The sequence below is a fragment of the Humulus lupulus genome, chromosome 8, assembly GCF_963169125.1.
Source record: "Humulus lupulus chromosome 8, drHumLupu1.1, whole genome shotgun sequence".
In the NCBI taxonomy this organism is placed as follows: Eukaryota; Viridiplantae; Streptophyta; class Magnoliopsida; order Rosales; family Cannabaceae; genus Humulus; species Humulus lupulus.
The window spans coordinates 168,783,587-168,797,136 of record NC_084800.1 but is presented as its reverse complement, the minus strand read 5'-3'; the positions used below and the strand labels follow the sequence as shown (position 1 = coordinate 168,797,136).

Below are 13,550 nucleotides of genomic sequence, written 5' to 3'. Positions count from 1 at the left end.
TAGACAAGTAGGAGATGGTATAATTCCTGAGCACATGTGGGCTTCTCCAGTGTGGGCCAACTTCCAATCGTCACTCGACCAGGGATGAGTTCCTAGATTACCAAGACCTGATAGACGTACACCTCCACCACCCGCTGAGGCAATTTCCTCTACGGGGATTCGTGCCCTTGGAAAATGTAACCTCTTTCCATTTGAAATGGTTTTTCCAATATGAGACTGACACTACCCAGGAGATGGGGAGGTTAATTAGGGAGTTAGCACATTCAGTTCTTTACCCAGAGAAGCTTAGTGGTGGGGCTACCGGAAAGCATTCTTTCTCTCGACTTGTGTCCTTACATCATGTTCATTATTTTGTTATGCATTTTCTAACTGTTGCTTTGCATTTGCTGAACATATGGGGTTGGCTGACATTGCTCGATAAGCCTTCATACTCGAAGTGGTTCCAAGTTCTTCTGCCACGAGAGGATCGTAGAGACCTCGAGAGGAAGTGGTATTTCCTCCACCGGAAAAGCGGCAACAGACCTCCTCCTCCCAGAGAGAAACTCCTTGAGCAGAGGACACGCCCGTCTACGAGATTTCCTCCTCTCGATGAGGACACTCCGGGAGTGGAGAGCCAAGAATTGGTGACTCACCCTAAACTCTTGGTATACCTGGAGAAATTCAAAGGTGAGATGATAGAGAATTTTTAGGCCATGCTCCAATACTTCGAGGCACGTGTGGAGGAGGGGAACAAGATCCTCCGTGCCCCCGATAGGTCGCGCCAAGCTAGAGACCCTGTTTGCCACCAAGCTAGGAGAGGTGGTTGCACCACTCTTGGCAGAGCATCTCTAGGGGGTCAGCTCCACATGTGTGAGCTAACTGCTCATAGTTACAACCAATTGGGTGATAGTAATGAAGTGTCTCTTGTCACGTCCTGCCGAAATGCCACCGTCCATGTAAGTTGTGTTTTTTTAGTTGTTTGCATCATTTTTTTCTAGTGTGGCACCAGCTAACCCGTTCAATGTTCTTGACTTGTAGTGGACATTGGCATGCCAACATCTCAAAGACACAATGATGGAGAACTCATACGAACTCATGAACTCCAGCGGGCTCAGGCTATAGTAGCAGCGCTATATGAGAAGGTTCGGGTGCCCCAAAGGAGCTAGTCCGTTTATAGACCTCACAGGGGGCGGAGTAGGCCCAGACCCAGATGCTTGAAGAGGCAGTCCAGAAAGCAGCTGAGGAGTTCCAGGCTGCAAAGGAAGAGGCCCAGAAGTCCAAGGAGGAAGATGCTAAGGCCATAACAGAGGTTGCACGGGCAGTGGAGGAGGTCGCCACTGCTCGTGGGAAAATCAAGGAGGCCATGAAAAAAGCTCATGCAAGTGAGGACAAGGCTCTCCAGGCTACGAAGAAGAACGATTCCCTTCAACGGGGGGTGGAGGTCCTTATAAAGGAGGTTGGCACCATCACTGAAGATGCATTTTATGTAGCTTAATTCCACAACCAAGAGATAAGCCTGGACTTCACTAGTGAAGCAGACAAGTATCGACTTCTCTTCAAGGAACATCTGCAGGTTGCGAGGGCTACAGAGGCTGCCAATGCTGTGGCCAAGGATGCTAGGGTGGTTCCAGAGGTAGACCCCATCATCAACGTTATTGAAGGGGTTCCCCAAGGTCAAGTATACATTTTTATTATTGTTAGGCCTGAGTGCCATTCCTTTCTTGGTTTCTTATAGGGTATAAACAATTTACTGCTCGAGTCCCTAAGCGCATCTGTGTATATTTTTACCTTTCAAAAATGGATTTCGCTTGCACTATTCACTTGCCTTATTTACTTTATCACTTAACACGTTCATTAGAGTTTAATTGTAGCACCCACATTATTTTGATATAATATAGCCAATAATCACATGATTGCATTGCATTACATATCATATGGTATGTATAATTTGAGCATATGCATATTCATATAAGTGTTTTTATGTATAAGTATAAAAGTTGTGTATATGATGACTATGTGTATGTTCAATATTATTAACCTTGTGGCATTTGAGTTGTCTTTTACGGGTGTTTGATGTACTCAAGATATAAGAAAGGATGAAAAATATGGACAAGGCGTGGAATCAAGTGAGAAAAGTGAGATATAGAAGGCAAAAGATGTTAAGCGGTGAAAATAGTACAATGTCGATTACTAGTATTTTGGTGCAAAATTGAGTATTAGTGGATATACCACAAATAATTTAGGTATGATTAAGGTCTCATTGATTAATTAAAAATGGTTTTAGAACCATTAGATCAAGTTTTGATGGGAGGTATACATAATCAGTGGTGTTGACGCAAAGTCAAAATGAGCTTAGCATAAGTGCGCTACGCTCAATCGAGTAAGCATAACTATTGGGTATGAACTCATATGGACCTAAGGTTTGGTGTGAGTGTTTCACACATAAGGATAATAGGCCTAGCAGATAATTAAGTCGAAATTATTGAAGTGATAAGGTTTTCATAAGTCAAAAAGTGAAATGATAAGGTGAAAGGTGTCACATTTTGATACAATAAGGCCAAATCATTGAAAATAAAGGATTGTCATCAACCTTATCACTTTTCACGACCAAAGATTCTGAAAATAGAGAGAAAATAAAACCAAAAACATTTCTTGGCTAGCTTGAAGAGATTCTAAGGAGATCCAAGTTAAATCAAAGCCAAAGAAGTGGATTAAGCTTAGTTTTGGGCTTTTTATGGTAAGTTCTTGTACTTGGAAATTAAACAACTTTTTTTATTTTTTCTGAGAGCTTATATATGGTGTTTTATCCTTTTTAAGATATTTATTGGTGGTTTCCAAGTGGTTTTAGGTTTAAAAAAGCTAGAAGAGATTGTTTTCGCTGAAAAGTTGCTCGGTAAGTGAAATTTTGTGTTTTATGAGGTTTTTGTGGTTCTTGGAGTACAAAATGATTTTTGGTTATTTGATTGAGTTTATAAGAGGGTTGATATATTTATAAATATTTGAATAGACATGGAGACTCATTTAATTTGGGGGATGAGCTTGGAAATTAGAATTTTATCAAAATCGGTATATGATAACTTCGTGATGAATTATGTTGGTATTTAAGATATATGGTTATGGAAGGTTATTTGATGTTGATTACTGATTGATTTTGATATTTGGAGATAGCTAAAATTAAGAGGAAGCTCTGTCAAAATTTCTCCAAGTGTCTAAGATAAATCTAACGCTCGATCTAAGTGGTTTAAGACATTTTAGGCATGATTTGGATATGATGTTTTATGGATATTTTTAAATGATAGTTTAATGTCTTATTGCCATCATTGTGATGTGAAATTCATGCCACTGTCAGGATAAGCACATCAACACCTAAGACACCACTTGTTACACGGTGAAATATATTTTGGACAGAAGGTAAGTAAAGTACTCAACTGCAACACAAGAATTACATGTTATGTGAAAGTATACATTATATGAATATGTTGTGAGTAAGTGATATATACATTGACACTTCATCATAAATTTATATGCATGGCATAATAGTGATATGGTGAATTATTGTATGATATAAGACCATGCATGATATTATGATGATTAATTATGTGATGCCTTGGCAAGTTTTATGCAACATAAAAGTAAGTTGTAATAAGAAGTTTAAGTTAAGTGCCACTGTTTTGAAAAGGCAAATGAGAATGTAAGTAAGTGTAAATGGAGGCCTATAGTTAGGCTCATAGTGGCAGCCCAATAATGTGGGCTAGGTTTCAGTGAACCAATTATATTGTTTGCCATGTTCCCATTTTTATTTCTCTTCCATATGAGTTATTGTTATATGTATTGACATCATAGTGTGTGGCCGTCTTAACTCTTGAGCCTGATGGGGCAACGATGGAATAAGTTTTTTATTGCGCCCTGCTGTTGTGAAGGCTAGCCGAAGGAGAACCCATGGGATTTTATATTATATGTGTAACAAGCCCTGCAGGCATTGGCCTAATCAAAAAGTATGCACAATATTAAGGGGCCCAAAGTTTAAAAAGAAGTTGTGTATATCCATTGACATTGGGTAATCATTAGCTTTGCATGCATTACTTTGCTTACTGAGCTTTAGGCTCACAGTTGTCTTGTGTTGCAGGTAGAGACAGAAATGAGTGAGTGACAAAGGAGAACTGAAGCATGGTCCTGACCCTGATTTGTACATATGAAGATATCGACCTTTTGTGGGTTATTTCAGTTTATCAGTGTGTATGTTTGTAATAAAGTGTGGAATTATGTTATGAAAATAAATGGAGTTATTTAATACTTATGTATAATATGTTTGAGACACACTTTATGTTTAATGTAAATAATGTGAAATAAGTTTTCAAAAAAAAAATCCAGACTTCCTCTGAAAGTAATTATGATATAGTTTTAAAACGTAACACCCCAAATATAGTTTTAACTAAAATAAGTGAGGGTGTTACATTAATAATTGTGTGAATTGGTCTTAAAATTCATAAGGTTCTATTATCAACTTAACGTAATTTATCATCACGAGAAATATTATATTATTTAACCTTAATTTGTCCACCCTACGTGGGCCTTAGTTAAGGCAACTTGGGACTTGTAGTTCGAGTCTTTGTGACTCAGGTCTTGTCGATCTTGCTAGTACTTTGATGGTTTAAGCACTTAGTGTTGCTTCACGAGCTCGTAGTCCTCGGAAGTAACATTAGTATGTTATCAAGTGTGATCACTTGATGTGTCCTTACGTCCTCGAGGCTTAGGAGGCTAAATTAGCTTAGGGTTTGAAAACTCAGTGCTACTCCACGGGCACATAGTCCTTGGGAGGTTACATTGTGACTATTTTGTTAGTCATGATTATAATTTTTCCCCCAGTATAGGTCACTCCGGGTCTTTTACCATTTTTAAAAAATCGGCAACTCGTTACTAGTCCTCGGGCTCTAGAGCCTCGAGACATAACTCAAGTTCACCCATAGGTTATTTAGATTTTTATAATGCTAGGTTTATTTTAGTTCCCTAGGTTAGCCCATTTTTGCAAGCTTCAACATTAGTCTTACTCCACTCACGACAAGCTTAGTTTCCTAGGTCGTGCTCCACGAACGGTTACCCTGCGAGTTGACCCAGCTATGCCCCCAAGTGATCGGAGACTAGTCTGCGTTCACTTGTCCAAAGTAGTGAGCAGGTACTCCCTAGGTTGTAAAAGTTAAAATTAAAACTAAGATTAAAAAAATACAAGAAAATTCTCTTAATTTCATCTGTTGTGTTTTGTACACATGATTTCCATTATTTATGCTCGGAGGCTATAAAATGATTAAGAATTTATAAAATACATTGCCCGTATTACTAGTAATACCGGTGGAGGTGCTCGGCATTCCAGGCGTGGGTACTAACTCTCCATTCAGTCGAGCTAGTTTGTATGTCCCAGAACACACGATACTCTCGACTTGGTATGGGCCTTCCCTATTATGGCCATAATTTCTACCTCAACTTGGAGCATGGCTTCATACTCGTAGGCCATGGAGAAGGGAAAATGGCCAGTAGAGGTCCTAGCTGTGGTGTAATAACTCCACAATGCCTTAGGCTGCTCTTGAGGCCAAGTGCATTTCGCTTGTTCTAGCCTTTTCTTCAAAGTGGCCTTAAACATCTTCTTGACCCCTTCCATTTGCCCATTTGCATGTGGATGAGCTACGGAGGAGAAAATCTTCATAACTCCATGCCTTTGACAAAAGTCCATGAACAATTGGCTGTCGAACTGCTGGCCGTTGTCGGAGTCTATCTTCCTCAGGAGCCGTAACAACAAATGATGTTCTTGATTTTGAAGTCTAGCACCTTCTTGGAGGTGATTGTAGCTAGAGGTTCAGCCTCAAACCACTTCGTAAAGTATTCAACTGCCACAATACTATACTTTACTCATCCCTTTCCCATGGGGAAGAAACCGATTAGGTCAATTCCCCAAACTGCAAAGGACCAAGGACTTGTCATCTGTGTGAGCTCATTTGGAGGAGCTTAGGACATTTTGGTGTAGTGTTGGCACTTGTTGCATTTCTTGACATAGTCCATTACATCACCATTCATTGTAGGCTAGAAGTAACCTTGTTTCTGAATTTTCTTGGCGAGGCTCTGCCACCCCCCCCCCCCCCCCCCCCGCAATGTGTTCCCCGCTGAAGCCCTCATTCACTTCTTGGAGGATGAGGTTGGCTTCCTGCTTGGACACACACCAAAGTAGTGGTAATGAATATCCTCTCCTATATAACATATTGTCCATGATTACGTACCGAGGCGCTTGGTAAAGCAGCTTCTGAGCTGCTTTCTTATCCTGCAGTAACTCTCCAAAGACAAGATATTGAACTATTTGTTCCATCCATTCATTTTGGGGCTAGACCACTTCCACCTCCTCGGGAGCTGAGATGCTCGAGGAGGCCAAGTAGTCTATCAGGACCATATTGATCAACTCGGCATCCTTAGAGGTAGCAAGCTTGGTCAGGGCATTAGCATTTAAATTTTTTTCCATTGGCACTTGTTAGATGGTGAACTTTAGTTGTGCAACCTTTCCTGGGTCATGGCCAAATAATCGGCCATCTTTGTCCCCTGGGCCTGATACTCTGCGAGGACCTGGTTCACTATGAGTTGAGAATTGCTGAAAATTTTGAGGCCTTTAACTTTGAGTTCTATGGCAACTCAGAGTTCGAAAATGAGTTCTTTGTACACGGCTTCGTTGTTTAAGGCGTCAAACCCAAATCTCAAAGCACTGTGAACCTTGTGCCCTTCGAAGGATACCAAGATAAGGTATACTCCGACTCCATTCTCGTTTGAAGACCCTTCTACAAACAACTTCCATGTGGGCTCGACCCCCTTGGCCTCCCTGGGTTGCTCATGTGTTCTTGTGCACTTAGCAATAAAATCTGCTAGTGCTTGTCCCTTTATTGTAGTACTCAAGTGGTAAGTAATGTTGAACTGACTCAGTTCGACCGCCCACTTCAGGAGTCTCCCGGAGGACGCCGACTTCTAGAGGACTTGCCTTAAGGGTTGGTTGGTGAGGACGCTAATTGGATGTGTCTAGAAGTAAGGTTGTAGCTTTCAAGAAGCTATCATCAGGCAAAATTTCAAATTTTTCATGAGCAGATACCTAGACTCCTCTCTAAGGAATAGTTTGCTCATGTAGTAAACAAGATACTGAACACGACCTTCCTCGAAGACTATGGCAACACTTATGGCGTTCTCAGAGACAACCATGTAGAGGAGGAGGGGTTCTCCATCTACAGGCTTTGACAAAATTTGAGGGCTCTTCATGTGGGCCTTCAGCTGCTGGAATTCTTGTTCGCACTTGTGCGTCCACTCAAATTTCTCACCTTGTTGGAGGGTGTTGAAGAAGGGAATGCACTTGTCAGTTGCCTTCGAGACAAAGCTGCTCAGAGTTACAATCCGACCAATTAGGCTCTGCACATTCTTATGCTTCCTGAGGGATGGCATCTCTATTAGGGCCCTTATCTTCTTGGGATTAGCTTCTATTCATCGAGCGCTGACAATGAATTCCAAGAACTTCCTGGAGGCCACTCCAAAAAAGCATTTCTAGGGATTTAACTTCATCTTGAACCTACGGAGGACTGAGAATTCTGCCAAATCTTTCACATGGTCAAGGGTTGTTCTTGACTTTACCAGCATGTCGTCTACATAATCCTCCATGTTTTGACCAAGCTAGTTTTTGAACATCCGATTTACTAATTCTAATACGTGGCACCAATATTCTTGAGACTGAAAGGCATCACATTGTAGCAATAGATGTCTTGCTCTGTTTGAAAGCCGGTGTGTTCATGTTCTGCGACACGCGCAAATTTTTTATTGTACCTCTAGTATGCGTCCATGAAGGATAAGAGTTCATACCAAGAGGTGGCGTCGAGCATCTGATCAATCTTCAGCAAAGGAAAGCAATCATTTGGGCAGGCCTTGTTAAGGTCGGAGAAGTCTATACACGTCCTCCAGGTACCATTTGTCTTAGGCACCAGGACTAGGTTTGAAAACTACTTCGGGTACTTAGCTTCTTGGATGAAGCCATGTGCGAGAAGCTTGTCGACTTCTTCCTTTAAGGCCTCCACCTGTGTCGGACCAATTTTCCTCTGCTTTTGTTGCACTAGGGAAACATTTGAGTCGATATTCAAGGCATGACATATGATATTCGAGTTAATGCCCGTCATTTAATAGTGGAACCAGACAAAGACGTCCTGGTTTTCCTTGAGAAAGCTCACCAGATCTTGTCGGACCTCCACCTTGAAGTTCTTCCCAACCTTAGTTTTTCTCTCAGGATAGGAGGCGTCAAGGATGACCTCCTCCGCTTCTTCCATGGGCTCAATAGCCCTTTCTTCTCAAACCCTGGGGTTCAATTCATTGGATTCCCTTTCTTCTTAAACAACCTAGACCTCCATTTCCTCAGGAGGAGGCTGCTCGAGGGCTACCGCCTCAACAACCATAACTAGATGCTTAAGCAACACATTATAGCACCCATGGTCATCTTTCTGGTCTCCGCAAACAGTGCCTATTCCCGCTTCGGTGGCAAACTTCATGCACAAGTGGCGTATAGAGGTGACTGCTCCAAACTCCACCAAGGTTGGACATCCCAAGATGGAGTTGTATGCAGAGAAGCAGTCTACGACCACAAACATGCAGTAGTTGAAGACATGACGAGGCGCTTCTCCAAGTATCATTGGCAGCTTTATCTGTTCCATTGGAATGAGACATTCCCCTGAGAACCCTTAAAAAGTAGAGGAGCATGGGGATAGGTCATTGGTAGTCAACCCAATCCTCTTGAAGGCTGACTTGAACATGATGTTCACTGACCTTCCATTGTGTTTAAGGGTCTATTTGAGCCATTTTACAAAACACAATATCCAGAAAGTAATTTGTCAAAATACAGGGTCCAAACAAATAATAAGACAAAATACGGAGTCTAAAAAAATGTAAACCCAACAAAAAAACATTAAAATATTGATAAAAACATCAACTATTTCATGGATTTTTTGTATTCCAAAGCTATTTCATGGAAAATTGACAATAACTATTTTCTAGGATACTATATTTGTTTTTCATAATCATCAAGTTTTGACAACCAACCTATCAAATTGAAAGAAAAAAATATGTATGATGACCGTGCATATTTTTTTTAAAATAAAATTATGTTTTTGAAAATAAAAAAGCAACATAGTAAACTTGATAAAAATGACATCAAAGAAAATAATTTTTTTGAAATTTTTTTTTTTTTTTTTACTTTATGAGTATTGGTGACCCAATGAAAGCCACGACAGAAATAGGACATGGCCTCGGCCAAGCAGAAGCAGCATTAAGGTTACAAAGTATCCGTATATATTTGAAAATGGCAGCCAAGTCATTTTTATGAAGAAACAAAAGTAATACTAATAATACAACATGGAAGCCTCTACGAAATGGGAATCTTTGTTTTGATCTGTCTTAAAAGGAAGAAAGATGATTGATCCAAATAATGTGATTATGAATAACCAATTAATTGTTTAGAGAGATGGCAGCTCAATGGATGGTGTGATATTGAGTATTGTTTTCAAGTGATAATGATTGAGATTAGAATTTGTACATGTGGGGGTCGGTTATACATCACATGGGTTGTCTGACTCGTGCGTTAAAAAGATATATATATTAAAGCTGCTGCTAATTGATCATCATCATCATCATAATTGATATGCGGCTCTGTTATGTTATGCTATGTGGGGTAAAATTATTCCAAACACAAAAATATTATTCTATCGAGTACTACCTCATCCTAAAACTCTCTATTTTCTATAATATATATATATACCCTAAAACTCTCTATTTTCTATAATATATATATATACCCTAAAACTCTCTATTTTCTATAATATATATATATATACACCTAGGACGCACAACATAACATACATTATGTGCCATGAATGATTAGCAACTATTTTCCCATCAACTTTCTTCAGTTTTTCTAACAAATATTTTTAAATATTAAAAATTTGGTATGTTTGTATTTAGTAACTTACTTGTATGTTTTATTTTCACAAATTATACTATTTTAATTTTCATAAAAATGTACGACTTTAAACTCAAAAACTCGCATGTGTTTACCTTTATGCATTAAATAAAAGTGTTTTAGTATAATTTTTATTATATTATTATTATTAATGTGGAGATAAAACAAATTTTTATTATACATGAATAAAATAATTATTTTATATTAATATGGATATTAAAAAAAAGTTATCGGTAAAGGTTTTGCCGACAACACTATGGTGGGCATAGAGCCGCTAGGCAAAGGATTTGATAGAGTTTTTGTCGACAACCTAAGAGGCTTCGGTATAAGCTCTACTGACCACGTATGTCGATAACTCGTCATCGGTAAAGAATACTACTGACAACATCATGGCTTTTACTGACCACCATGTTGTGGGTAGAACCACTAATTTTTGTAGTGTTATAATGTGAAAGTTTTCGAAATTTTTGGAAGAGTATAACAAAGTTTTATTAGTGCATCAAATTTCTCATTATTTTTTGTAGTATAATTACATGAAAATAAATCTAACTTTAACATATATTCATTCAAATGAAATTATTTCAAAACCATTGAGTGGAATTATAAATAAAAAAATAATAATAAGTTTTAAGATATTAAAATAATCCATAAACAAAAACCAATATTATTATTTAAATATTCGACTAAATTATAAAATATGATTCATTCAAAAGTAGCAAATAATTTAAATTTGTAGCTCATAATAATATGGCTTATTTAAAAAAAATTATGTGACTTACGTTAACTGAAAATCTAAATTAAAGTTTTCTTTGTTGTACCATGATGGATTAGAATTTAATAATAAAGACAAAACTGTTGAAATATATTTAGTCCAAGAAACAAACATTAAAGCAAAAATAATTTTAATGCTTAGAGGTGGCACTATGGTATTATCGTTAGCATACTCCATATGTAGTGTACCTTTTGTCATGTGATAATGATCTCATATATCCTCATACATGGATATATTCGTCACACATATAGGTGGGTACAGCTGAGAAAACAGCAGTACTATTACTGGGAGTGGGATAAGATCACTTTGTAATGGTGGCGGGCCATGTTTATCTATAAGAAAATAGACCGATATTCATGCTTACTACTTTCCTCAATGATTTTGTAAATGTAAATTCAAAGTCCCTTTGGGGACATCCCACGAAATCATTAATGCCAAGATGTTAGATGTCAACTCTAGTAACTAAATTTATTATTTGGCAATATTTAAATATCCTATATTTAATTAAGAGTTGCATGACCTTAATTAATTGTATGTAGTGTTTTATCATCAATATTTACTAACTAATTATATATTGGGAGTTTCTTAAATAGGTGCGTTAGTTTTGCCCTTATCAGTTGGAGTGTTTTCTATTTTTGACATCTATCAAAATTATAATCAATTTTTAATCTATGACAGCGTACATGGTAGTTATACTACGGATCCAGCCAATTTTTAGGGAAATTCTGAATAATTTACGACATCGAAATCAGGGTTCAATTAGTCTATTTTATACGCGTATAAAAAAATAGGGACATGTACAATTGACTGTTTGAACCCTAATTTTTGCAACATAAATTATTCAGAATTTGTCGATAACTGGGGGAATGTCTGCTACTACTACAATGTACACTGTCAACTACAACTACAAGTGTTCTTACACAAGCTATGTGTAAAACACTAAATGTTTTAACATATAGTGAAAATGTGAAATTTGAGTTTTCATTGTTGGTGTCATAAGCACCCATACTTAGCCGAATACAGAGAAGTTCGAAGCACAAGCATGACTAGCAAAAGTGATAGCATTTATTAAGCATGGAGTGCATGTACAGGTACGGAAGGGGCACGCAGGACACAAAGAACCCGGGTACGTGTACAACATCTATCCCAGACAGATAGTGGCAGTACAAGGATGGTACATGTCGAGGCCTCCACTACCACACTCCTGACATTCGTACAAGAAAAGTGGTGGTGGTATGACATAGTACAAGGCCAGGAACATTACCTGCAGGTCTCTAACGTGTACTAGATCCGACCACCACTCATCCAACGCCACTACCACCTGCACCATGATCACCTGCAGCCTACAGCTACTCTCTTTTGTCCCCTTGGGATCACCATGTAGTAAGAGCTAGCAGTCTTCCCGTATAAAAGGAACCCCACTTCTCCAAGGAAGGGAGGTTGAAAAATTCTTGTAAAATCAGACTTTCCTAAGAGCAATATACAAGTTCTCTTTGATTGTTGTTCTAGAATCCTACTCTAAGTTCTTTTAAGTTTTGTCTAAGTACATATAAGTTTATAATTTCTTATTGTATCCTTTGAGTTTTTCGACTTTGATTCGTTGACGAGTTATTACCATCAACACATCCATTTTTCATTCCAAACTTTTCTTTCCTTCCTCTTTTCTCTTCTACCAAACAAAGGGTAAGTGTACTAAGGAATATTGCCTTCACTACTCAAATTTTCCTAGGATACTCGAAGGATATTCCAACTCTAGTTGGATATCGGGAGTGGGAGACAATCTCTCGACCATCGATTGGGTGTTTACTCTTAGAGGATGTGCTATGTAATGCCCCGAATTCACCGATGTGATTTAATGGCGGGATTAGTAGGCCGGGAGGGCCATACTTGCTTAATTATGCCATTAGTTGATAAATGCATGTATATGTGAATTATATTATAATATGATGTTAAATGCATGCATGTGGGTCCACATTCTTATTACAGGGGTGTGATGGTAATTAGGCCCGTTGAGGGTATAATTGTATATCTGTATGCATGTCAGTGATATATTGTTGAGACCACATTATAATGTGGGTTTGTTCGAGCTATTCGGCATGAGACGATCTTGGATTATTGATTAACGGTCTAGTCATAACAGGTTTAAGTTCGGGGCTCGGGGTGAGTCTCGGGGTGATTTTAATGATTAGAACGTTTCCGGGAATTAAAGGGTAACGGGATATAAATTATTGGTGTTTGGGAATATTGAGAATAGCGGGAATTGGAGAGCGTTAATTATGATTACCAAGATAGGTGGAAAATGTCAATTTTGCCCTTGGGAGCCTTTAGAAATCCTTACTTGACCTAGGGGTATTTTGGTCTTTTCACCCCTAGGATAGATATAAACCATTTTAGGCTGTGAAAGAAGAGGAAAAATTGAGTAAGTTCTTGAAGCTTTCCCGTACCTTCATTCCTTTAGTTTTCTTTGAGATTTTTGAGCTATTCTTGAGGATTCAAGCTTGGGAAGTAAGCCTTGGGAGTTTGGGAGAGTGTTCCTCCATTGAAGAGCATCATAAGCTGAGCTTTGGGTAAGTTTCTAGCCATTGAATTCCCTGGTTTGCCCTGTTTTAGTTCTGTTTTGCAGTTGAGATTTCTAGGTTGAATACTTGGTTTTGTTGGGAGTTTTGGCTAGGGTTCTTATGGTTGTGATGTTTGGGGTATGTTAGGATGGTTTTTGGGTTCATTTGGCACCAAAAATGGGATTTGGAAGCATTGGAATCAAGTTATATATGAAGGGGTTGAAGAAGG

General features: G+C 38.6%; 1 long non-coding RNA gene across 2 annotated transcripts; it reads left to right on the top strand.

Annotated features, from left to right (window-relative positions):
• The first annotated feature begins 2,578 nt into the window (after positions 1–2,578).
• On the top strand, positions 2,579–4,324 carry LOC133794634 (uncharacterized). 2 transcript variants are annotated; one of them, XR_009875283.1, is made up of 4 exons: positions 2,579–2,716; positions 2,828–2,872; positions 3,329–3,390; positions 4,106–4,324. It is a non-coding gene; the product is annotated as an uncharacterized LOC133794634 (long non-coding RNA). The 2 variants fall into 2 exon arrangements; XR_009875282.1 differs by having other exon boundaries at positions 2,819–2,872.
• Positions 4,325–13,550: the final 9,226 nt, after the last annotated feature.